At 43.5% G+C, this 26,942-nt stretch overlaps 1 protein-coding gene across 3 annotated transcripts in view; it reads left to right on the top strand.

Moving 5' to 3' along the window:
* Window positions 1-1,526: 1,526 nt before the first annotated feature.
* Window positions 1,527-26,942, top strand: part of FOXP2 (forkhead box P2) — a 437,363-nt gene continuing 411,947 nt past the window's right edge. For 2 of the 3 annotated variants that reach the window (XM_073619860.1, XM_073619857.1), the window contains exon 1: window positions 1,534-1,658. The gene's annotated coding sequence lies outside the window, so the exon portion shown is untranslated. Of the gene's footprint in view, window positions 1,659-26,942 lie in introns of all 3 variants that reach the window. The other variant, XM_073619859.1, reaches the window with a different exon arrangement.

Raw genomic sequence — 26,942 nt, 5'->3', positions numbered from 1 at the left:
GCAAGGGGGGATCTATTGTTGCTAGTGGGTCTATTGTTGTTGGCTGTGGGGGGTCTATTTTATTACTTTTCTTGTTATCAATAACAAATTCCATACAAATTACTTAGTACCACAAATGTTACTTGGTTCTGTATTCTCTAAGGGGAAGTGCTGGGAGGTGGGTAAGGGGAGGAACCAAGGACTGGTGCTCAGAGGCAGGTAGGGGCAAAGACAAGTGGTAACTCCCAAAAGGGGGAGTTCCTGCATCTATTCTCTGAGAAAAAAAGCCACGCATTAAATATATATAATCCAGCCTTTATTAACCAGGCTGACCTGACACACTGGGGTGCCGTTATGGTGTTTCAGGGGTGCCTTGATAAAATGGCTAAAAATTGTCCAAAAATGTTATACAAGCCAGCGAGTGGATCAAGCTTGCCTTTCAGTTACGCAAAGCCACGGATTTTCATTGTGCACCCTTCCAGCCACTGGCTACTTCCAATGACGTCATTGGCTGATAAGATGGACATTGGGCGCCTGCACAGCATCCTTGCTTTCCCCTCTCCGTCAACACTGGGGTCACATAAGCTGACTGGGACATTGCAATACTAATCAGTACTAAGTAGCAATGGGCAAGGGTGTTTTCACCTTGAAAGAATAAATCACTTCTAATGTTGGGTGTCCTATGTGTGTTAGAGCTGCACGATTAATCGCTAAGAATCGTTATCGCAACTTTTTCCCGTTGGAATGTTGACAAAGTATTTCCTGATTCTTTCTATGCAGAGAATTCTCCCTGCTCTGCTAAAGCCAACAGCCGTCAAAAGAAAGGAAAAAAAAAACTGGCCAGTCTGCCAAGAATCACAACATTCTTTAGCAGTGGAACTTAAGTATAAACATTGTAACAATTTGTCCTTTAGATCAAAGGAATACACTTTGGTGTGTAAATGAGGGAGTTTTAACCACTTAAACACTAAACCTTTTTCTGACATTTGTTGGTTTCAAGTTAAAATTATTTTTTTTTTTTTGCTAGAAAATTACTTAGAACCCGCAAAAATATATATTTTTTAGTAGAGACCCTAGAGAAAAAAATGGTGGTTGTTGCAATATTTTATGTCATTCAAATGCAATATTTTGGGTAAAAATTAAACTTTAATGAATTTAAAAAAAAAACAAAACTAACCAGTAAAGTTAGCCCAATTTTTTTTTGTATAATGTGAAAGATTTTACGCCACGAGAATCGTGAGAGAATTGCGATCTTTTTATTCTAAGCAAAAAAATCTGAATTCTCATTTTGGCCAGAATCGTGCAGCTCTAATGTGTGTGTGTGGATGTTGCTGCATTTTTATGTAAAACCTTCTAAATTGATATTTTTACATTTTAGAATGGGGTGCCTTGAGGTTATGCAGAATTTTAGAAAGTGCCCTGACTGAAAAAGGTTGAGAAACACTGAGCTAATCATTCAGAGTGGCCACTTCACAGTTACTTCAGGAACAGCTGTCTACCTGTAGAGGGCGACATTTTTATTTGACTTTGGTGCGAGCTGAGAGTGTGCAGAAGTCCTATGAGAAGGTGAGAGAGTGGAGTCAGGAGAGGAGATATACTTTCTTGTCTGTCCTGTTGCTGGTTGTGGTGACAAAGGTAAAGGTAGAAGATGGCACACGTGCACCTGTCTGGCTGTGGTGGTGAGTGTTCACTGAAGACTTGCTGGAAGTGAGCTTTGTTTAGGTTTCACTTTCCCTTTGCAGCCATACAGTATGTGTGAGGAGGTGATGGGAGTGTTCCTGGTTGGAGAGGTACTCAGTATTTACATTGTGTGAGCTCTGCTATGGAAGATCACTGCTTGCTGGAATCTAATGCTCTGCTCAACAATTTGGAATTGTGTATGGCATTTTGATATATACTGTGTGTATGATGGCAATTTTACTCCTTGATTTCATCTTTAATTTGCATTGCTATAAATGTGCCTTATCAGCGGTCCCCAAACTTTTTGGCACAGGGGACGGGTTCCGTAGAAGAAAAGTTTTCCAAGGACTGCAGGGGGTGGGGGGCTAATTGGTTCTCGGATTAAGGTGATTTGTTGTGGCACCTCAATCATTACCACACCATGGTTGATATGGTATCAGGATGATTAAAGCTCAATATTTCTATTGTCACATTGTAATATAAGATTGAATAGCTCAATTCACAATCTTGCAGAATCAGTGGGAGCCCTGGGTGTGTCACTTGCCACGGTCACTTTCCACCAGATGCAGCGTGTCACTTGCCACGGGCGCCTGTCGCCAGATGCAGCGTGTCACTTGCCACGTTCGCCTGTCGCCAGATGCAGCGTGTCACTTGCCACGGTCCCCTGTCGCCAGATGCAGCGTGTCACTTGCCACGGTCGCCTGTCGCCAGATGCAGCGTGTCACTTGCCACGGTCGCCTGTCGCCAGATGCAGCGTGTCACTTGCCACGGTCGCCTGTCGCCAGATGCAGCGTGTCACTTGCCACGGTCGCCTGTCGCCAGATGCAGCGTGTCACTTGCCACGGTCGCCTGTCGCCAGATGCAGCGTGTCACTTGCCACGGTCGCCAGATGCAGCGTGTCACTTGCCACGGTCGCCTGTCGCCAGATGCAGCGTGTCACTTGCCACGGTCGCCTGTCGTTAGATGCAGCGTGTCACTTGCAACGGTCGCCTGTCGTTAGATGCAGCGTGTCGCTTTCCACGGTCGCCTGTCGTTAGATGCAGCGTGTCACTTTCCACGGTCGCCTGTCGCCAAATGCAGCGTGTCACTTGCCACAGTCGCCTGTCGCCAAATGCAGCGTGTCACTTGCCACAGTCGCTTTCCGTCAGATGCAGCGTGTCACTTGCCACAGTCGCTTTCCACCAGATGCAGTGTGCCACTTGTCACCAGATGCAGCGTGCCATTTGCCGCTGTCACCTGATGCACCGTGTCACTATCCTGCCACCAGATGTAGAATGTCACTGTAGCCTGCCCCCAAAAATACCAGATGCAGCTTGCCCCTAAAGAGTTTAAGCTAAATTTTTTTTTTTTGCAGTGAAAAAGCTTTCCATACTCACTCCAGCCTTGCAGCATCTCACCAGCGGTACGGCGTTCGACAGAGCAGGGAAACCAGTACATGGGCAGTTGCTACTGTGTTCTGTCCTATCCTATTCTAAAGTGAGAGGGTGGAACAGCGTTGATTCAGGGTGGGCGGTCATCTCTCTGCTTGCCCACCGCACCTTGATCAGTGCAGCCTTTGCACCTTGTCTGCAAGCAGACCAGGGACCCAAACCGGTCCGCCGCCGGGGATTGGGGACCCCTGCCTTAGCTGATTACCAGTGCACCAAAATTCTGGAAAATATTATTTACAGTCTAAGCGGCAGCTGTCTCAGCTTCTCAGTACGCTACTGAGAGCCTGAGTCAGCCACTACACAGTCCAATGCTCCAGTTAGGGCTGGAGAAACAGCACAGAGTGACTGATGGTCACCAACTCTCTGCTGAAGACCAAGAACTGAGTGATCAGTGGCCTTTGATCACTGAATTCTCGCTCTAGAGGTGGCAAGGTCAGATGCAACATCTGTCCAATGTTACCTAGGTGAGTCTGTATGTTTGTTAATTAAAATTCCATACTTCTCTTTTAGTCCTGATTTCACATGGGTGCGCCTTTGAAATTGCGCTATCTCAGCGCGATTTCAAAACCGCAAATCAGTGTGATTTGCACTGCCAATTTTATTGCAACTTCATTTAACAGAAGTCTCTGCAAGTCGCAATGAAATCTGTAAAAAGTAGTGCAGTTGTGGCGATATGAACGGTTCTATTGCCGTGAATGGGGTGTGACTTGTCATGCAATTTGGAACTGTCAAATCGCATGACAAGTTGCACTGATGTGAACAGGGGCTTAAAGAAAGGCCAGGAAAATAAGCATTTAAAATCTGCTGACAGAAAAGCTTAAGCTGAATTCCAGGCATGGCTATATTGTACATAGTTACATTGTCCAGCTTGGACCATTGTAACTATTAGGAATGAGCCGAACAATTCCCCATTTGGTTCGCACCAGAACTTGCGAATAGGCAAAAAATTTGTGCGAACACCGTTAAAGTCTATGGGACACGAACATGAAAAATCAAAAGTGCTCATTTTAAAGGCTTATATGCAAGTAATTGCCATAAAAAGTGTTTGGGGACCTGGGTCCTGCCCCAGGGGACATGGATCAATGCAAATAAAAGTTTTAAAAACTGCCTTTTTGCAGGAGCAGTGATTTTAATAATGCTTAAAGTGAAACAATAAAAATGAATTATTCCTTTTAATATCATGCCTGGGGGGTGTCCTTAGACTGTCTGTAAAGTAGCACATCTTTCCCGTGTTTAGAACAGTACCACAGCAAAATTACATTTCTAAGGGAAAAAATTTAATTTAAAACTGCTGCGTCTGTAATGTATTGTCGGGTCCCGGCAATATAGATAAAAACCATTAAAAAAAAAAGGCATGCCCCCCCCCCCCCCCCCCCCCCCCCAAGTCCATTACCTAGCCCTTTGAGTCCGGTATGAATATTAAGGGGAACCCTGCACCAAAATAAAAAAAATTGCGTGGGGGTCCCCCCAAAATCCACACCAGACCCTTATCCGAGCACGCAACCTGGTAGGCTGCAGGAAGGGGGGGGGGGGGGGAGAGAGCGCCCCCATTGTACCCATACTCATTTACCAAATAAAAGTGTCAAAAAAGTAAAAACAACGGGAGACAGATTGGAACAAGTCCTTTATTTTAAAAAATACCCATGCCGTTTTGTTTTTTTTCAATGATTTTTATCTATATTGCTAGGATCTGGCAATACATTACAACTGCAAACAGTTTTAAATGACATTTTTTCCTTACATATGTCATTTTGCTGCTCTCATTCAAAACTATGTACGGCCACTATGTAAGCAGCCTAACATAGTGTGGGGCGTGGACTGAGCCATGATTAGCCAAAGGCACCCTGCCTTTGGCCAATCATGGCTCCCACAGCAGAGCACAATGTGATTGGCCAAAGCATGCAGGTCAGGTGCGAGATTGCAGTGCATTGACGGTGTCGCCTTTCATTATGGCATTATGGGGCGTTCCACGGGCACTCGAATTTCCCGCAAACGCCCCATAATGTACTAAATTCGAACGAGTGAAACACCCAATGTTCAAGTCGAACTTACGTTCAACTTGAACATCCGACTCATTCCTAATACCTACGTATATATGGGACTGTCTGCAAGGAATGCACAGAAAACCTATGCATCCTCACGCAGGCAAACATGGTCCTCACACAGACATAATCTTGAGTATTTTTAATTGATCAAACTGCAGAGCAAAACAAAATCCAAAACATAAAATGAAATAGAAAATACTGCGCTAATGTCTCAATTGGGAAGCAGCCAGCATTACAAAGTACTACTTGTGTTTAAATTAAATAAAAATGAGTGCAGCACTAATAGCATTAATCGATACGAATGCAAACTCATAAGTAATACTGAACGCAATAATAAATATGACTATAGCATAAAAAAAAGAGTTATACAATTCTGTGTACCTGTTAATGAAAACACACATAAATCAAATAACAAAAGCGACATTCATTTAAAATAGTGACACAAAAGTATATGGTTATAAGTCCAGTGACTAACACACATGCTCACAATGTGTATGAGCTAGATAAATCTACAGTCCAAAAGAGTAAAAAGGAAGTTGAAGAAACTCAAATGAAGTGTAGGATAAGTATTCAAAATAAAATCCGAAAAATGGTGAATGAGTCCCAAAGACACCGCAGGGGATCATCACTGTAAAACGATCCAACAGCATTAAGACATGAGGGGGCTTACTGGAACATGTTGACGTACACCTAATGGGTCTATAAAGGCTGTGGTGTATAAACACCTAGTTAAAAACTGTCACTGCTCTCCAGCGAACACCTGGGGGGATAATCAACTTCCACTATCAGTGTTGCAAAGTTATAGCATCTACAAACTATGGTGTGTGTGTGTGTGTGTGTGTGTGTGTGTGTGTGTATATATATATATATATATATATATATATATATATATATATATATATATATATATATATATATATATATATATATATATATATATATATATATACTGGAATATTCATTGTAATGGCAGTGATCGGCGATTTATAGTGGGACTGTGATAGGGTGGTGGGAAATCTGGTGCTAACTGACACTGAGGTCGCTAGTGACACTAATACAGTGATAATTCTGTACTAATGACACTGGCTGGGAAAGGGTTAACATCTAAGGGCAATCAGGAGGTTAACTGAGTGCCTAACAATCTGTAATATGTGCTTCTTTTACTTTCTGATCTGGCTGTTTTTTCTCCCTGCTTTTCAGGGAGAAGAAACAGACAGATCACTGTTCCCTGTACACAGATTGCTGTGTTTTTGTAAACCTGGAAACCTGTGTGTGTTTGGACACAGCCGATCAGCTGATTTCAGTCGAAATCATTGGCTGAAATCGAACTCTTTATTTTTCCTCTCTGGACACCTGTGTTAATACAGCTGAGGGGATTTCATCTGCTTGATGATGGTCCTGCATAGCTGCTATTATTATGCTGCAACACTGATAGTGAAAGTTGATTATCCCTCCAAGTGGTCTAAGGAGTGTTCGCTGGAGAGCAGTGGCAGATTTTAACTAGGTGTTCGTACACCACAGCCTTTATAGACCCATTAGGTGTACGTCAATTGGGTCCACACATTCCAGTAAGCCCCCTCATGTCTTAATGGTGGTGGATCATTTTACAGTGGTGACTCCCTGTGGTGTCTTTGGGACTTATTCACCATTTTTTGGATTTTTACTTTGAATACTTATTCTACACTTCATTTGAGTCTCTTCAACTTCCTTTTTACTCTTTTGTACTGTAGATTTATCTAGCTCATACACATTGTGAGCATGTGTGTTAGTCACTGGACTTATAACCATATACTTTTGTGTCACTATTTTACATGAATGTCACTTTTGTTATTTGATTTATGTGTGTTTTCATTAACAGGTACACAGTTTTATAACTCATTTTTATTTTATAGTCATATTTATTATTGCGTTCATTATTACTTATGAGTTTGCTTTTGTATAGATGTATGCTATTAGTGCTGCATTAATTTTTATTTAATATCCAAAACATAAACAATTTTTTCTCACTTTGATTGCTGCTGTGACCTTGTAAGGCCTCATGTGCACTGCTGCTGGTAAAGGAATGTTTAGGAGCAGTTGGGTATTTTTTTTCAACTGCTCCTGAACTCGCCAGGTCATTTACAGTCGTTTCTAGGCAGTTAAGTTTAGAGGGTTTTTTTTGGAACGCAAAAAAATGGGTTCAGAAGCTGAGTTTAGAGGCATTTAAAGCGCCAATCGCTTCTAAACGCGGTAACTCGCGTTTAGCCGCACTTCGTTTACAGGCGTTTTTTTTCATTTTTGGCTATTTTTTTAAACGCTTCTAAATGCAAATGCGGCAAAACGCAGCTAAACACGGGATGTAAACACAGCCGGACGGACGTTTTAAACGGTTACTATCTGTCAAGTTAAATCGTTCAGGAGAGGTTGTAAAAACGTCCCGTTTACATAAAGCCTATGGCCCCTTTCTCACGGGCGGACCATACAGGTCTGCCTATCAGTTTTTTAGGCGGACCTGAACGGACGCTCCATACAGGTCTATGGAGCGACGGATGTCAGCGGTGACATGTCCGCTGACATCCGACCCGCTAAAGTTTGAGGGATGGAAACCCTATTTTTCCATCCGTTGATTGGATCGGATGAAAACGGACTCTACGGTCCGTCTTCATTCGATCCCCCACAGAGGAGAGCCGCACTGTGACGGGTCTGTCCCTGCACATTGTGCAAAGACAGACTTGTCATCTGCCTGCTCAGCGGGGATTGACGGAGCGATCCCTGCTGAGCAAAGCAGAGCCCGTACACAGACATGTCCATGTGAAAGGGCCTTTAGAGTGTATGCACAACGCCCCCAATACTGCACTTATTTGATGTTATATTATCTTGAGTATGCATGCGAGAATGAGGCCTATTGCTCACTGCCTTCTTTAAATGCCCAAGTTCCTTTTTTTGTTTTTGTTTTTTACTGCTGTGATCCAACTTCCACTTAGAGGGTGACTATGCTTGCTCCCCATGTTCCGCTGTATTTAGGAACATATCCATGCTCTCTTGCTTGCTCCTGAGATGGACTATGAGATTTGTAATGTGCATTGTGCAGTGCACATCCCTGCGACTTGCATGAACTGCTCATTCCACACTAATAGAAATGAGGGGAAAAGGAAAGGTTTAGGAGCTCACAGAGGACATTACAGGGAGCTGGACACTCAGATGTTAACAATAGCCTTGTTTTCATTTTTGATTGCTGTGATAGCCAAGGCTTTGGGACATTGACACTATTCTAATCTTTTTGGCTCTATACACCACCACAATGGATTTGAAAAGGCAGTGGTCATCTTAGAGGTGTGTTTTGGGGTCTTTAGTATGTTGGAATACTGCCCTGTGACCCAGTCTCCGAAGGGAGGGGGATCATGCTCTGCTTCAGTATGTCACAGTACATGTTGGCATTCATGGTTCCCTCAATGAACTGTAGCTCCCCAGTGACAGCAGCACTCATGTGGCCCCAGACCATGACACTCCCACCACAATGCTTGACTGTAGGCAAGACACACTTGTCTTTGTACTCCTCACCTGGTTGTCATCACACATGCTTGACACCAACTGAACCAAATAAGTTTATCTTGGTCTCATCAGACCACAGGACTTGGTTCCAATAATCCATGTCCTTAGTCTGCTTGTCTTCAGCAAACTGTTTGCAGGCTTTCTTGTGCATCACCTTTAGAAGAGGCTTCCTTTTGGGACGACAGCCATGCAGACCAATTTGATGCAGTGTGCGGCGTATGGTCTGAGCACTGACAGACTGTCCACCACCCCTTCAACCTCTGCAGCAATACTGGGATCACTCATACGTCTATTTCCCAAAGACAATCTCTGGCTATGACGCTGAGCATGTGCACTCAACTTCTTTGGTCGACCATGGCGAGGCCTGTTCTGAATGGAACTTGCCCTGTGTTAACCCACTGTATAGTCCTGGCCACCGTGCTGCAGCTCAGTTTTGGGGTGTTGGCAATCTTCTTATAGCCTAGACCATCATTATGTAGAGCAACAATTCTTTTTGTTAGATCCTCAGAGAGTTATTTGCCATGAGGTGCCATGTTGAACTTCCAGTGACCAGTATGAGAGAGTGAGAGTAAAATTTAACAGCAAATTTAACACACCTGCTCCCCATTCACACCTGAGACCTTATAACACTAATGAGTCACATGACACCGGGGAGGGAAAATGGCTAATTGGGTGTATTCACTTTTGTTGCTAGCCGTTTAGACATTAATGGCTGTGTGTTGAGTTATTTTGAGAGGACAGCAAATTTACACTGTTATACAAGCTGTACACTCACTACTTTACATTGTAGCAAAGTGTAATTTCTTCAGTGTTGTTACATGAAAAGATATAATAAAATATTTACAGAAATTTGAGGGGTGTTCTCACTTTTGTGGGATACTGTATATGTATGTCCAGGACAGGGTGGATTTGATTAAATCAAGTCGATTTTAAATCATAATTTTTAAAGGGCAACTGTCATCTCTGTCCTGCAGCAGCTCCTCCTCTGACTCACCGATAGTCCCATTCACTTTATTGGGACGGCTGGTGATGCGGCAATGGTGAGGGACGTGGCTGCAGAAGGGGAGTGGATGCCTGCTAACAGGCCCGGCCATGATGGATCTGAATTGACGGGTGCTCTTTAAATGTAAGGACTCTAGTCAGGGGGGCAATGCATGAACAGACATGCTGACTGAGCGTGCTGCTCCGTGATCCCCAGGCTCCAGGAAGACAGGCAGCGGTGGTTCGGTTGGGTTGCTGAACAGTTACGGCATGTCTAAACGCTGCCGCACAGCTGCGCTTCCGCTCAGTGGTGGAGGAAAGAGCCAGGGGAACGGGCTCAGAGCCTACCTTATGGCGCAGAGCGTGGACCCAGAGAGTGCAAGTAAGAGAACCCCGGCCCAGGAGGGAAGGAAGTTCAGCTCCCCTGATCTGAAGGGAGGAACAATGAGGGCCGGGCCGATCCCCCTGCACAGGGCCTAGGAGCGACGGGCATTGGAAGGTGAATTACAGTACCCGGCGGCGGCCGTGCATCCCTAAGCCCACGGCAGAGCTGCATAACCTGGAAAGGGACCTCCCAGGAGAAGGGAGAGACCCCATGGCTCAAGCTGATGAAATTGTGGGCCTGGAGGGTGAATGTACTGGAGGTGATCCGAATCTTCAGGAGGTGGAGGGAATTCAAGAGGGGTGGCTGAATCCTTGGAAAATGATAATCTCGGTACTACAAAGCACAGCAGTGAATCTGCAAAAATCAGCAAAGGACTTGGGAAGAACCCAGAGGCAGCCTCTACAGGGCAGGTACAGTATGCTAACCCTTTGTATTGTGACCTTACTAATGAACCAAGTGCATCTCAATCAGAGTTAATAGTGGATTGAGACTTAAAAGAACATTTGAGAGCACTTCCTACAGAGAATGACATTCAATTACTTATAACCGCTGTTAAATCGTCCTGCAAGCAGGCTGCGGAGGGGTTAAGGGAGGATATAGGGGCACTGGGACAGAAGGGAGGAAATGGAGATGGGCCAAAATGATATTAGACAAGGAGTGGCTGATATCCAAGATATGACAAAATACCATGAAGAAGTGCTGAACACCCTGTTGAATCAGATGGATAATCAAGAAAATAGAGATTGTAGGCAAAATATACGTATAAGGGGCCTGCCTGAAATAAAACAACAATTTGAATTGCTTCCAAAGGTGATAAGTTTGTTTCAGCTGATTCTGGGGCCATCCGCACCGAATATAATTGAAATAGATAGAATCCATCGTGCCCTTACCTCTACCCCCAAAATGCAGAAAGACCAAGAGATGTTATTTGTAAAATACATAGATATTCAGTGAAAGAAGCCATTATGAAAGCGGCCCGCAATAAATCCACAGTTGACTTTGTAGGTGCACAAATGGCTCTATTTCCAGATTTATCATATAGAACTCTTATGCAACGAAGAATGATCAAACCCTTGTATGAAGTCCTTCAAGCAGTTGATGTTAAATATCGCTGGGGATAGCCCTTCAGGGTTATAGCAATACGGAATGGGAAAACAGCAATACTTAAAACTAAAGATGATTTGCAACACTTCACAGAGGTGCTGGAGCTCCCCATGGGGAATTTTCCGGATTGGAGACTGAATAATTGTAAACCATGATCAGGTTGACGGAAGACTGATATGGACAGACAGGATTATAATTTGGTCTTAGAAGGACATGCCTGAATAGTAGGGTTGTCCCGATACCACTTTTTTAGGACCGAGTACAAGTACCGATACTTTTTTTCAAGTACTCGCCGATACCGATTACTTTTTTTTAAATGTCACGTGACAGTTTTTTTTTTTTTTTTTTAACAGTGCTTGCTTTTTTTTTTGGGGGGGGGGGGTGAACGTTGTATGTGTGTGTTGTTATTTTTTTTTTTTTTTTACAATTTTTATTTTTTACAATAATATTTTTTTATTCTTTATTGTTTTTTTTTTTTTTTTTTAATCAGCCCTTTTGGGGGGCTTTGGTGAGATATCAGGGGTCTGAACAGACCTCTGATATCTCCCCCTTGAGACAGAGAAAGAGACAGAGGATAGAGATTCCCCAGTCCCTTTCTCTGCAGCCTCAGCTGCACTGAGAATGAATGGAGAGAAGACAGCGGCTCCTCTCCATTCATAAACTGACACATAGTAATCACAGAAGATTACAATATTTCAGTTATGTGAATGGACAGAGTCAGCTGACTCTATCCATACACAAAGGAAGGAGGAGGGGGACGGAGGAACGGAGGGGGAGAACGGAGGGAACAGATAAGGAGAGAGGAACGGAGGGGACAGCGGAGGGGGACAGAAAAGGAGAGAGGAACGGAGGGGGAGAACGGAGAGGCACAGATAAGGAGAGAGGAACGGAGGGGGACAGCGGAGAGGCACAGAGGAATGGAGGGGGACAGAGGAACGGAGGGGGCATGGAGGAGGATGCAGTGACATACAGCGGTGACCGATCACCGCTGTATGTCACTAAAGCTGGTGAAAGCCGCTGGGGGAGAATCTTGTAACTCCCCCATGCGCCGATCACAGCTGTCTTCTAGGTATCGGGGGAAGCATCGGGAGCATTTGCCCGAGTACAAGTACTTGGGCAAATGCTCGGTATCGGGACAACCCTACTGAATAGGGTTGTAAAGTTAAAAGGAAAGGAGCTGATTGCCTAGAGTAGAAATGGAGGGGAGGGAGGTGGATGCTGTTTTGCTTTCTTTCTTTTCTTTTCTTTTCTTTTCTTCCCTTCTCTCTCCCACAGGATTTTTTTGTTTGTTTTTGTTTTCCCCCTTTGTAGGAGATATTGGGGGCAATGGTGCTGAAGTACCGCTAAATAAGAATGGTATAGGAATATAAATGGAGCCCGGGGTTCACAAGGTATCCTGTTCATGTTTTTAACCATCTTTCGCCCAATAGGTCGGTCCCGAGACGAGGGACTTTGTTCACTGCCAAGAGGTGGAAGGGGAGGGGACTCCGGGTACAGGTGGGACACCTCTGCCCAGGTTCATCCTCCCTTTTAGAGGGATGTGCCACAAACAGTGGCATAATAGGTTATGGGTTTTAGATTTTTTTTATTTTTTATTAATTGTTCTTCCCTCCCTCTTCTTATCAGATGCATCAATCAGGCGCAGCAGCATAGTAAGAGATTTATGGAAGTAATGAAAAACTGATAGGTAGAGTGAAGATTGTATCGTATAATGTGAGAGGGCTTGTAAGAGGGGCTGTCTCTGACATGAACTGCGTCACATGAAAGCAGAGATAGTCTTTTTGCAGGAGATGCACTTCATGGCAGGGTCAACCCCCTCGTAGGCCTCTTTTTCCATATAATCAATGGTTCCGTGCACCTTAACCAATCCTTAGGGCCAGAGGAGTTACAATAGCTATCCACAAACAATGCCCCTTAGTATCTATATAAATATGAATAGACCCTGAAGGCCATTTTCTTTTTGTTAAGGGCAAGATCCAGGGCCAGTGTTATACTTTCACTACTATATATGCCTCCAACAACCATACCGTTAAATTTCCATCTAAAACCTTGGATATTTTGGTGAAGTTTCGGGAAGGTTTATTGGTTATGGGAGGGAATTTTAACATTACCTTGGACCCCAGTCTAGACACTTCTTCTGGGAAAACCTCTGTGTGTCATAAGGCTTTAAGGCATGTTAAACAGCGCCTTCGCTCTCTGCATTTGGTAGACAGTTGAAGGGTGCTGCATGAGCAGGACAGGGATTTCAGCTATTATACCAAAACACATAATGTATATTCAAGGATCGATATGTTGTTGGTCGATCAATACTATCTGAATTATGTAGCTTAACGATATGTCCGGCATCGATTGGGAGCCTGGAAAGAACATGGTGATTGTACGAAGCTATCCTGGATGATAAACAGAATGTGCCACACATTAGCATTATATTTTGAGACCAATCCTACATCAGAGGGGGTGTCTGACCAAGTGGTATGGGAAGCCCATAAGGCGGTCATTAGAGGGGAGTTGATTTCAATGGGTTCACATATTATAAAAGAGTGGCAGAAAGAAATGGCTGAGCTTCTAGAGGAAATACATAAACTTGAAATTAAACATAAGGCCCATTTAAAACCTGGGGACACGTAGAGACTGGAGAAACTGCAGGTAGACTTAAAACCGCTCCTCAATCGGAAAGTTCAAATAATTGCAGGTATTTTGCCCACCATTTTTAAGAACAGGGGAATAATGGTGGGAGATTATTGGCTAGACAATTAAAGAGAAAGGATTTACGCCATGTTCACATTATAAAGACAGGCGCTAAGCAGATAGTGGACACCCAAGCAATAGAATCTGAGTTTCACAGTTTTTATAGGTCTCTATATAATATAGATTCAGTTCCTGTGGGGGCGATGGAGGGTGGGCATGCAGACAGAATTCGGAATATCTTGAAGCCTCAGAGTTGCAGGCCATTACATCTGCGACTCTGGAGGAAAAAGAAAAAGTAATTTCGATTGAAGAGTTGGGTGGAGTGATTGCGGCTTTGCCATTGGGTAAAAGCCCAGGACCAGACGGTTTCACAGATATGTAATATAAAAAGTTTTCCCCAATCCTGTTGGCTCCTCTTTGTAGATACCTTAATTCTGTCTTGGTCTCTAACCCATTGCCTCCAGAGGCACTGTTGGCTTATGTGACGGTTCTCCCGAAGTTAGGGAAGGATCGTCAGTGCTGTGCCAGCTAGAGACCCATCTCCCTCCTTAACTCTGACACTAAGCTCCTAGCCAAAATTTTGGCCCTAAGGTTACAAGACTATATAGTTAAATTGATTCACCCAGATCAAACAGGGTTTATGAAGGGCCGAGAGGCCAGAGATAATACTATTTGGGCCCTGCATGTACTGCATTGGATGCATAATGGACCGAACCAGACGCCGAGTGTAGTAATCTCAATGAATGCTGAAAAAGCATTTGATAGGGTGGAGTGGGAGTTTATGGTCAGACTTTCCGAGGAAGATGGGTGTAAGAGAACAGATGATGGGGTGGGTGACTGCACTTTATGCAGATCCTAGAGCAAGGGTTAAAGTCAATGGTAGATTATCAGATTATTTTGAGATACGGAATGGGACTAGGCAGGGATGCCCATTGTTCCCATTGTTGTTTGCTATGGTGCTGGAGCCCTTTCTGCGAACGATTAGGGGGAATTGGAGGATTAAGGGGATTTGTATTGGATCAATGGAACATAAGATCTCAGCTTACGCAGATGATCTACTGTTGTACCTTTCTTCCTCCAGAGTCTTTGATGGAACTGATGTTGGAAATAGACAGGTTTGGCCTGATATCTAATTCTAAAATAAATATTGAGAAGTCAGTGCTGATGCCGAGCCATGTTCCTTTGAGGATGATGACCACTCTGCAACAATCCTTTTCTTTTCTTTGGCGCTTCGATTCTATATCCTACTTGGGGATTTATATTTCCTTAGCTGCAAGCGCCTATATGATCTAAATTATGGTCCCTTGGTGGTATCGATATTAAAAGATTTGCAGAAGTGGAGAAGTCATAATCTGACATGGTTTGGCAGGGTAAATGCGCTTAAAATGAGTGCAATCCCTAGACTTATTTATTTCTAGCATACCGTGCCCAAAACACTTCCACAGACATTCTTCAAACAAATACGAAGGGCTTTTATGACCTTTGTGTGGGGAGATAAACATCCCAGGTTGGCATATGAGATTTTGAGGAGACCAAAATGGGAGGGTGAGGTGGGACTCCGGGACATAGCGACTTATTACAGAGCCATGGCCCTGGTTCGCATTATGAATTGGTGCCATGACTCTGGTAAACTTAGGGTGCCCTTGGAGAAGACATTAGCGGGTAGCTCCCTGGATTCCGGTTTCTTATAGGGGGTTACCGAAATATGTATCACCTTTGACAAAAACAACATTATCCATCTGGAACAGAATGAATAATATGGGAAAGTTTGCCCCCCCCAATATCCCCCATGACACCATTGGAAGAAATCCCCAGGTTCCCCTCGGGGGAAGAGAAAGGAAGTTTAGACCGTTGGGGAAGGGATGGGAAGGGTAACTGTGCTAGAGAGCCCCACAGGGTAAATTGTTACCACTGGCATAGTTGGTTTTGATATTGGGGGAATTACCAATGGCTGTATGGAAATATTAAACAAATCCATCATTTGACGATAAGTGGAAGCATCAGATTAGGCCAGCGAACCCACTTACTACTTTTGAGCAACGGTGTGTTAATTTATCAGAGCCGAGTCATATGTTGTCTCGAATGTATAAGCTGGTTCTCAGTGCTCAAAATATGAAAACTCTCTATTTTATCCGAGAATGGGAAAGGGAGCTGGGTTATAATTTCACATCCGAACAAATTAAAAGGTTGATAAGAGCAACACACCATACTTCAATAAGTTCTGATATACAGGAGATGTCTTATAAGTTCTTGACAAGATGTTATTGTACACCGGTTTGACTGGCTCAGATATTATCCATGGGCGGATGTTAATTGCTGGAGGGGATGTAACCAAAGTGGTTCATTTCTTCACTTATGGTGGCATTGCCTGAAGATTATTAAGTATTTTGTGAGGCGATAGCCCCTTGGATTAGGAAAATGACACTTAGACCTATAGAGCCTTCCCCATTACATTTTCTCTTTATGGGGATGCCATCATCTGCTAAGTTCTGTAAGAGAAGCATTACTTCACATTTGCTAAATGCAGCTAAAATATTGATACCCTGATTCAGGACACAGTCCAGATGTCCCACTATAATGGATTGGAAGAGGCAGGTGGAAAAAATACTGCAAGCAGAGAGATAGATACCTCCTGGAGAGTGTTCTTGATCTGGCCAACTGTTGTGAAGGGTGTTTTCTTCACCAGGGAAAGAATTCTTTGGTCATTCACCACAGTTGTTTTCCGTGGTCTTCCGGGTCTTTTGGTGTTGCTGAGCTCACAGGTGCGTTCTTTCTTTTTAAGGATGTTCCAAACAGTTGATTTGGCCACACCTAATGTTTTTGCTATCTCTCTGATGGGTTTGTTTTGTTTTTTCAGCCTAATGATGGCTTGCTTCACTGATAGTGACAGCTCTTTGGATCTCATATTGAGAGTTGACAGCAACAGATTCCAAATGCAAATAGCACACTTGAAATGAACTCTGGACCTTTTATCTGATCCTTGTAAATGGGATAATGAGGGAAAAACACACCTGGCCATGGAACAGCTGAGCAGCCAATTGTCCTATTACTTTTGGTCCCTTAAAAAGTGGGAGGCACATATACAAACTGTTGTAATTCCTACACCGTTCACCTGATTTGGATGTAAATACCCTCAAATTAAAGCTGGAAGTCTGCAATTAAAGCACATCTTGTTCATTTCATTTCAAATCCATTATGGTGGTGTATAGAGCCAAAAAGATTAGAATTGTGTCAATGTCCCTAAATTTATGGACCTGACTGTACATATGGTTAAGGACCAACAGAATAAATTTAAAGACACATGGGCAGGATGGCTGTACTACTCCTCAGAAATAGGGGCAGGTTAAACCCTATGGGGGGTAGTCCTGTGTAATGGATTGGATGGTCTGTAAAAAAAAGTGTATTTTTTTTGGATGCGTCTGGTGAGGGGAAATTGGGAAGGGGTGGGTTTTTTGTTTTTTTTTCTCCCCATGGGATATACAGTGGAGAGATGATTGATGTCATTAAAGGAATATAATAATTTATAATATTAAATTAGGCATGGCATAGGTAACACGTAATGAAAGAACATAAGGAAGGGTGGATTGAAATGTAAGGAGGAAAGGTATAAAATTTATATGAAGCAGTAGGGAATGGCTATATTGAATAAAAGCACTAAATATAATAGAACACGACAATAGTAATTTTAAATTATATATGTGTGTGTGTATATATATATATATATATATAGAATTTTTTTTTTTGGGTTAGACGCCTGTAATAGGGCGCTGTAAAGCCTCCTTCTTAGTTATATTTTGAATAATGTGTTGCACGAATTGAGTTTTGGTTATGAGTAGATAAATGGGTGCGGGAATTTTTAGTTTTTTCCTCTCTTCCTTTTTGAATAGGTTATGATCAAGGATCCAGTGTGTTTTCTTGGAGGGGGGGGGGGGATAATTGTTTTCTGTGTTAATGAAAGGATCTATATAGATACTCTGTGCAATGTGTACCTTTTATGTTGTATGCTGAAATTTGTCTTAATAAAGAGAATAAAAATGTAAGGACTCATTCTAGCTGGTAGTTAGAATCTTTAATATTTGCAAACAAAATGAAGGTTTCCTATTTACAATAATAGCCTGTCAGGTTAGTAAAACAGTGATATTAGAACTGATTTTAGGTTAATAGGTTAATCACACATAGTTGGAGAACTACTCAAATTATTTTATTTAATTAAAACATTAACATTATTTTACATATTCTTGTATTTGCTTAAACATCAATAACTGAAGTGCATAAACAAAATATCTTTTCTTTAATCGTACATCACGGGACACAGAGCCATAGTAATTACTATGTGGGTTATAGTCCACCTTCAGGTGATGGATACTGGCACACCCTAAACAGGAAGTTGCCTCCCTGTATAACCCCTCCCACTACTGGGAGTATCTCAGTTTTGTAGCAAAGTATTACACGTGTGTATTAGAAAGAGGGGCGGGACCTCTGTGTCCCGTGATGTACTTCAAAAGAAAAGGATTTTACAGGTAAGCTGTTGAAAAAAAATCCTATTTTCTTTAATCGTACATCATGGGACACAGAGCCATAGTAATTACTATGTGGGATGTCCCAGAGCAATGCCAACAGAGGGGAGGGAGACACAACTAAATTAGGGCACCATGAGATCAGAGGATTTATACTGTTGCCTGCAGTACACTGCGCCCAAAGGCGACATCCTCATGTCTTTTTACATCCACCAGATAGAATCTGGTAAATGTATGGATTGAAGACCAAGTTGTGGCCTTGCAGAATTGAGGTATGGAGGCTTGGTGATGCACTTCCCACGACTGTTGGTTTTACCACAGTAAACCCTGCGTCAGGAAAGGTAAGTGGAGTTTTTCTAAGGAATTTTTACATTTTCTTTTGAAACGTCTCCTTTTAAAGTAAATGTTGTCATGCCTAAGTGTCAACACTGGGGGCTGTATGGAGCACGTACCTTCTCATGCTTTGCTCAGTCACGCTGTGTCACAGAAGCAGCAGACTTTTTTCCTCCGGGTAGCAGGCAGACCTCCGGTAAGTTTGGGGGGTTTTGCTTCCTCCAGACACTCCCCACCTGGGCTGAACTCTCCCCCTCTTCAAGAGGCTGAGTATAAGGGGGAACTAAAAACGATCGGCAGTGCCGTTTTCTTTCACCACCCCTATATGGCGGCGGCTTCCAGGTCTCCACGCCATCTCTCCCTCACTCAGCCGATCCCGTCAGATTGGAGGCCAGTGCTTGCGCCGGAAAACTCTTTTTTTGAAAAAGAAGGGAGGGGGGCACTATGCGATGTTGGGGGCGGGGCTTAGCGCGGCGTTGGCGTCCTCCAACACGGGAGTGTGTTTAAAAAAAAAAAACTTCATTTATGCTGGCTGCAAAATTGTCGGAGAAACATAAGAGCAAAGAAGAGCATGAAAGAGGTTTTGGTGATACAGGCATTTCCTATTTGACACATTTAGTATTTGCATCAGGCTGAGCCTTAACCACTTAAGCCCCGGACCATTTGGATGCCCAAAGACCAGAGCACTTTTTGCGATTCGGCACTGCGTCCCTTTAACTGACAATTGCGCGGTCGTGCGACATGGCTCCCAAACAAAATTTAGCTTTCTTTAGTTGGTATTTGATCACCTCTGTGGTTTTTATTTTTTGTGCTATAAAGAAAAAATAGCAACAATTTTGAAAAAAACGCATTATTTTTTACTTTTTGCTATAATAAATATCCCCCAAAAATATATAAAAAAACATTTTTTTTCCTCAGTTTAGGCCGATACGTATTCTTTTACTTATTTTTGGTAAAAAAATCGCAATAAGCGTTTATTGATTGGTTTGCGCAAAAGTTATAGCGTCTACAAAATAGGAGATAGTTTTATGGCATTTTTATTAATATTTTTTTTTTTACTAGTAAAAAAAAACCTTCATTACCCAGGACCCTCAAACTGAGGAACTAGGGGTGGGAGAAGACGTATTCCCTTTTGAGGTGTCAAATACGGGAGAATCAGCTGTTCCAATCTTAAGATTGATGGTGCAATTTCTTTCTGAGTGATCGCTCCACATTTATGTACCCTTAACTGAGTGTTTGGGTTCACTAAAGCCTCCTCAAGCTGTGCTTGCCTTTTCCTGTCCATTCATTGATGGAAAAGCTTTTTTGTATCTGAGAGGATCACCCAGATAAGCATTTTTTTCCCTCCTAAAAAGTTTTCACACTTTATCCTATGGTTGGGGAAATTCACTAAGAAGTGGGAGATACCAGCAATTAATGCTGCTATATCCTCTGTGAATAAGTTTTGACTTGTCCAGCAGACAATGCTGATAAAAAGGTGGAATTCTTATTGAAAAAAAACCCACTTTTTTTTTCTGTGGCAGATTGAGTGTCTCAGACTGCACTGACAGTAATTGCTTAATCATTGAGAGACCAGTTTAAACAGGTGTTCAAGGTTATCCTGCTTAGCAGGCCCAGGAGGCAACTTTATGTTTGCAATAGTTGCTATGAGAGATTCTATCCTTCAGGCCTTGCACCCTTCGCTAAGTGCCTTGTAAGAAGCTCCTGGTTAGTCTTCCTTTTTGTGGTGAAACAGCTATTTGGGGATGTTTTTGGATAATACATCCAAAGAAATTCTAGTGGAAAGCACCCCTTTTGCCATTTAAGAAAAGGAGTAAATGTATTTTAGTTTTAATGCTCCTTCTCCTGTGCCAGAGGCATCAGCCTCCAGGCAGTCACAGCGGCTTCCACCGTCAGGTTCAATCGAATAGGGAGAATTCTTTTGCAGTTCTCAAGGATCTGGCAGGAAGAGTGTCAAGACGAATGGGGGACTTTCTCAATAGCTCCAGGGCACAAACTGGATTTCCTGTCTCCTCGTTTTCTCAGATCAAACGTTTCTAAGGATCCAGAGAAAAAGAAAAACCTGATCATGGGGGGGTCCCCATGTAAAAACAGAGGTTGGGGTGTGATTTCAAACCCCTTTTTTTTTTCATGGTGCCAAATCCGAGTGGACATTCTGGATCTCAAAAATCTAAATTCAATTCCTTATTTTAACCACTCTTTTTTCGTATGGAGTCAATCCAAATCAGTTATCTCCATCCTACAAGGAGGAGAACTTCTGGCATCAATCGACATCAAAGATGCATACCTCCATATGCCTTTTTCCTCGCTCACTAATAATATCTACTTTTCAAGGTGGAAAATCTTCATTTTCAGTGTGTAGCTCTGCTTTCCGGTCCAGCTACTGCACCTTGAGTGTTTCCAAAGGTTCTGGCCCCTCTTCTAGCCAGATTAAGGTCCCAAGGTATAACAATTATGGTTTACCTAGTCGATCTGTTCTTGATAGACCAGTCAGTAGCCCGCTTAGACCAAAGTATGGTCACCACATTCAACTACCTGGAATATCTAGGTCGGATTCTCAACCTAGGAGAAATCTTCTTTAAAACCATGAAGAAGGCTAAAATACTTGGGTCCGATCATAGGTACACCCAGAAAAGGGTATTCTTATCCCAGGCAAAGATCAGCGCCATAAAGGAACTGATTTAGGTGGTCGAAGCAAGATACATTTCTTCTATTCAACTTTACATGAGGTTGTTGAGAAAGATGGTGGCTTCATTTGAGGCTGTTCCTTCTACTCAGTCTTATTAGAGACTGCTGCAAAACAGTATCCTATCGGCTTGGAACAAAGTACCCGGATGAAAGACCACTTTGCTTATCCCAAAATAATACTCACAGTTTGGGTGTAATCTTTCCGCCCCCGTCTGTCTGTCTGTTTTCGTACTGAAGAATAACTTAAAAAATGTGATGCTGGCTGTTTCCATCTTGCTTGTGGGCATGTGAAGCCCACAAGCATTGATTTCCTGGATGCGGTGAATGCTGTTCATTCACAGCTTGTTCACACGCATGATCATTGTTTCCGCACTGAATCTTGGGAAGCCTGACATTAAGCTCCCAGGAGACAGTGCGGCGCCGTGGAAAGGCAATAAACACGCCTACTCCCATGGGAGGAGAGACAGGAAGTGCCACAATAAAGTACAATATAAAGGTAATTACAGCGATAAAAAAAAGTTTCGTGCATTTGAACATCTATGCAATTAACTGAAGGGGGTAAGATTAAGTTAAGACTTTGAGTGGAACCCCACTTTAATATCAAAAAATCTACTAAGGGAAAAATCCTTCCTTCAGTTACCTGGGAAGTGGTAACAACATATGCCAACCTTTTTTGTTTAGGTTGAGGAATAGTCCTGGAAGAGGCAACTGTCCAAGAGAAGCGGCCCAGATCAGAAATGGCCTTGCCCATTAACATTTTAGAAATTCAGGCAGAGCTTTTGGTCCTGAGGGCCTGAACGTTCAGTTTACGGAATTGTCCTGCCAGGATTCAATCCGACAATGCCACAGCAATGGCCTATATTAATCACCAAGGGGGCACAAGAAGTTGTATGGCCCAGAGAAAGGTGAATCAGGCCAGACCTTCTCTCGCAAGGTCCGGTTTTACATCCTATCCTACTTTACATACGCTAACGGTACTTTAACGGTCTGGCTATTGAGACCCACACTCTCTGAAGAAGCGTGGGCTGTCAGGTTCTGTAGTTCTACCTCGGTTAATGCAAGGGAGCCGGCCTCCATAATTATATATTATGGAGTCTGGGAAACATATGTCTCCTGGTGTGAAACCCGGAGTTGCACCCCAGGAAATAGCTCAAAGGTAGGTTCCTTGACTTTCTGCAGATGGGGTGAGAAATAAGGCTGGCCTTGAGTGCTTTCTAAGGACAGGTCTTGACCTTATCGGTATTATTTCAATGACCACTTGCTTCGCATTCTTTGGTTCGTAACTTTATTCAGGGGGTAACGCGGCTTAATCTCTGGTTAGGTAACCCCTGAACCCTTGGGACTTGAATTTAGTTTTGTCTGCATTACAAAACAGCCTTTTTTTGGGCCGATAAGACATTTTCCCTTGGTCCTTTTTTTTGACAAGGAAACTATTTTTTCTGGTAACCATATCTGCTGCAAGAAGGGTATCAGAATTGGCTGCTCTTTCTTGTAAAGAGCCATATTTTTTATTGTTCACAAGGATAAGGTAGTATTGCGTCCTCATCCTAACTTTTTACCGAAGGTAGTATCAGGTTTTTATCTAAACCAGGCTATTGTTCTACCTTCATTTTTCCAGAACCCTGTTCTATGGAAGAAAAATCACTACATTATCTTGATGTGGTGAGATCAGTCAAAGTCTACTTAAAGGCGACTGCTCAGATTCGGAAAACGGATGTTTTGTTCATGTTGCCTGAAGGTCCTGAAAGAGGACAGGCAGCATCAAAATCTACTATTTCTAAATGGATTTGACAAGTAATCATTCAAGCTTATGGTTTAAAGAGGTAGTTCTACCCTCTCAAATCAAAGTGCACTCCTCTAGGGCTGTTAGCGCTTCATGGGCAGTGCATCACCAAGCCTCCATGTCTCAATTCTGCAAGGCCACAACTTGGTCTTCAATCCATACATTTACCAGATTCTATCTGGTGGATGTAAAAAGACATGAGGATGTCGCCTTTGGGCGCAGTGTACTGCAGGCAGCAGTATAAATCCTCTGATCTCATGGTGCCCTACTTTAGTTGTGTCTCCCTCCCGTCTGTTGGCATTGCTCTGGGACATCCCACATAGTAATTACTATGGCTCTGTGTCCCATGATGTACGATTAAAGAAAATAGGATTTTTTTTAACAGCTTACCTGTAAAATCCTTTTCTTTTGAAGTACATCACGGGACACAGAGGTCCCGTCCCTCTTTCTAATACACACGTGTATTGCTTTGCTACAAAACTGAGATGCTCCCAGTAGTGGGAGGGGTTATATAGGGAGGCAACTTCCTGTTTAGGGTGTGCCAGTGTCCATCACCTGAAGGTGGACTATAACCCACATAGTAATTACTATGGCTCTGTATCCCGTGATGTACTTCAAAAGAAAAGGATTTTACAGGTAAGCTGTTATAAAAATCCTATTTGAAAAAACAAACAAAAGAACTTAAACTGAGTATATCAGCTGGGTCTACATAAAAAAACCCTTCAAATACGGTCCTTTCATCACAGCACGTCTTCTCATGTTGTTTTTATTCAGGCCACCAGGCCTTACATCTCTTTGTTGCATTGCTTGCATTTTGCACGCATACCTGCTTTACCCATAGGTAGAGGAACTTCATTAAAATATTCCCAAACTGGATCTCTTTTACGGCCTGCTGCCATTTTGCTCCTCAAGGGAGGAATAAAGCACTTCCAGCTATGTGCAGAAAGATCACAAGGTTTGTAAGCTGCTTAGAAGGTTTCACTTTCATTTTTACTGCTTGCCCTTCCTCCTCACACTTTGAGCTTGGTACAGATGCATTTCTTATCAAACAATCATACAGTTTGAAGTGTACATAGATTTGCAAAACAATGGGATAAAGGAATATTCTTGAACTTTGTTTTATCTCATGGTTACTGTGAAATTGTGTGAATGCATCAATGCATTGCATGTTATCTCAGCGTTCAGAGCTTGGATTCATTGAATGAGTTTACCAAAAATGTAAATATTGCAGAATATACAGCCTCATGCTACATAACTAAGCCCCATTTCATGCTGAATAAACTAAATTATTAATGTATCTTAAATAGAAAACTATCTTTAGATATTAAAGTAAATTTGATAAAAATTCAAAAAACCTGATTTTACATTTTAAAAAAATCTGATTTTTTTTTTTTTTTTTTTTTTTAATCATCGATTTTTATCCACCCTGGTCATGGATAAGAAGCAGTTATACCAGGATCGTGTATGCCTACAGCTGCATCCATGATCCTACTATTGATTTTTACAGCTGCCTAATAATTTATACAGGGCTCAGAATGGGCTATCGCCTGCCCTCTGGTCCGTCGTCGTTCCTGGGCTCTCCTGTTCTACCAGGAAGCCTGGGACAGCTTCAAGTGGTGGGATCAGCTGCCCTCAGAGGAGATGGAGGAATGAAGCTTGAGGTGATGAGAATATTGTCACTTCTAGTTTCGGTGCGGTGTAACCTTGCTGGTACAGCCAAGGAAGCATCCGATCACACCGATCTGTATTGATCAGATGCTTTAAAAATGAACAACTAAATGATAAAAAAGAAAAATATGAAGCACCCCTCTCCCCACCATGCTAACATGGAAATGCAAATGTGCATGTAGGTCCGGCATGTATATGTATCACCACAAACATCAGAGTGAGATTGATAATTCTAGCAGCAGAGCTTACGTTTACCTCTAAGGCCGGGTTCACACTGGTGTGACATGACAGCTGTCCTACTTTGGATCCAACTTTCCCTGCGACTTGAAGCCGACATACGTTCGACTTTCAATGAACGGGGACCCGACTTGGATCCCCGCCAATACCAGGCACTGTGTTTGGTATGAATCTTGAGGGGGAACTCCACGCCAAATTTTAAATAAAAAAACCAGCATGGGTTCCCTCTCCAAGAGCATACCAGGCCTTTCGGTCTGGTATGGATTTTAAGGGGCACCCCCTATGCCAAAAAACGGCGTGGGGCTCCCCCCAAAATCCATACCAGAACCTTATCCGAGCACACCGGCCGGTCAGGAAAGGGGGTGGGGACGAGTGAGCGCCCCCCCCCCCTCCTGAACCGTACCAGGCCGCATGCCCTCAACATGGGGGGGTGGGTGCCCTGCGGCCCCCCCAGCCCAAAGCACCTTGTCCCCATGTTGATGAGGACAAGGGCCTCTTCCCGACAACCCTGGCCGTTGGTTGTCGGGGTCTGCGGGCGGAGGCTTATCGGAATCCAGGAGCCCCCTTCAATAAGGGGGCCTCCAGATCCTGGCCCCCACCCTATGTGAATGAGTATGGGGTACATCGTACCCCTACCCATTCACCTAGGAAAAAAGTGTCAATAAAAAAACACACTAGACAGGTTTTTTAACGTAATTTATTAGGCAGCTCCGGGGGTCTTCTTCCAACTTCGGGGGTCTCTTCCTTCTTCTCCACGCTCTCCGGTTCTTCTCCCACTCTCCGGTATCTTCTGCCGGGCTCCTCCACTATCTTCTGCTCTTTTGCCCGCTCTTTTGCTAGCAGTGGCCCGGTCTTCTCCGCCATCTTCTTCCCTCTTCTCTTCTTCCGATGTTGACATGATGCTCTCTCCCACTGTAATGCCGTGTGCGTGGTGCGCAACGACTTATATAGGGATGGGGCGTGGTCACCAGGTGATGTCACCCGGTGACCCCCGCCCCTTATGACGTCACAGTCCCATCATGTCCCATCGCTTTATAAGTCGTTGCGCACCGCGCACACGGCATTACAGTGGGTAAGAGCGTCATGTGAACATCGGAAGAAGAGAAGAGGGAAGAAGACGGCGGAGAAGACCGGGCCACTGCTAGCAATAGAGCGGGCAAAAGAGCAGAAGATAGCTGAGGAGCCCAGCAGAACATACCGGAGAGCAGGAGAAGAAGGAAGAGACCCCCGGAGCTGCCTAATAAATTTCTTTAAAAACCTGTCTAGTGTGTTTTTTTTATTAATCCTGATATATTATTATTATTATTATTATTATCCCGATAAGCCCCCCGCCCGCAGACCCCGACAACCAACGGCCAGGGTTGTCGGGAAGAGGCCCTTGTCCTCATCAACATGGAGACAAGGTGCTTTGGGGCAAGGGGGCCCATGTTGAGGGCATGTGGCCTGGTACGGTTCAGGTGGGGGGGCTCTCGCTCGTCCCCACCCCCTTTATAGACCGGCCGGGCTGCGTGCTCGGATAAGGGTCTGGTATGGATTTGAGGGGGACCCCCACGCCGTTTTTTTGGCGTAGGGGGTTCCCCTTAAAATCCATACCCATCCCAAGGGCCTGGTATGCTCTTGGAGGGGGAACCCATGCCGTTTTTTTATTTAAAATTTGGTGCGGAGTTCCCCCTCAAGATCATCTGAGCACAAGTCACATGCCAAAGTTGGATCATGCAAGACGGCGATCCGACTTTGATCCGACTTCAATGATAGTCAGTGGGCTGAAGTAGGATCAAAGTTGGACCAAAGTAGTACAGGGAGCATTTTCAAAGTCGGACCGACTTGTGTCGGACCAGTTAGGACGGCTCCCATAGGGAAACATTGATTTTCACACATCATGCGACATGAGCT

The sequence above is a fragment of the Aquarana catesbeiana genome, linkage group LG03 (genome assembly GCF_042186555.1).
Source record: "Aquarana catesbeiana isolate 2022-GZ linkage group LG03, ASM4218655v1, whole genome shotgun sequence".
Classification (NCBI taxonomy): domain Eukaryota; kingdom Metazoa; phylum Chordata; class Amphibia; order Anura; family Ranidae; genus Aquarana; species Aquarana catesbeiana.
Note: the sequence above shows the minus strand (reverse complement) of the source record. Positions and strands in the feature narration are given on the sequence as shown.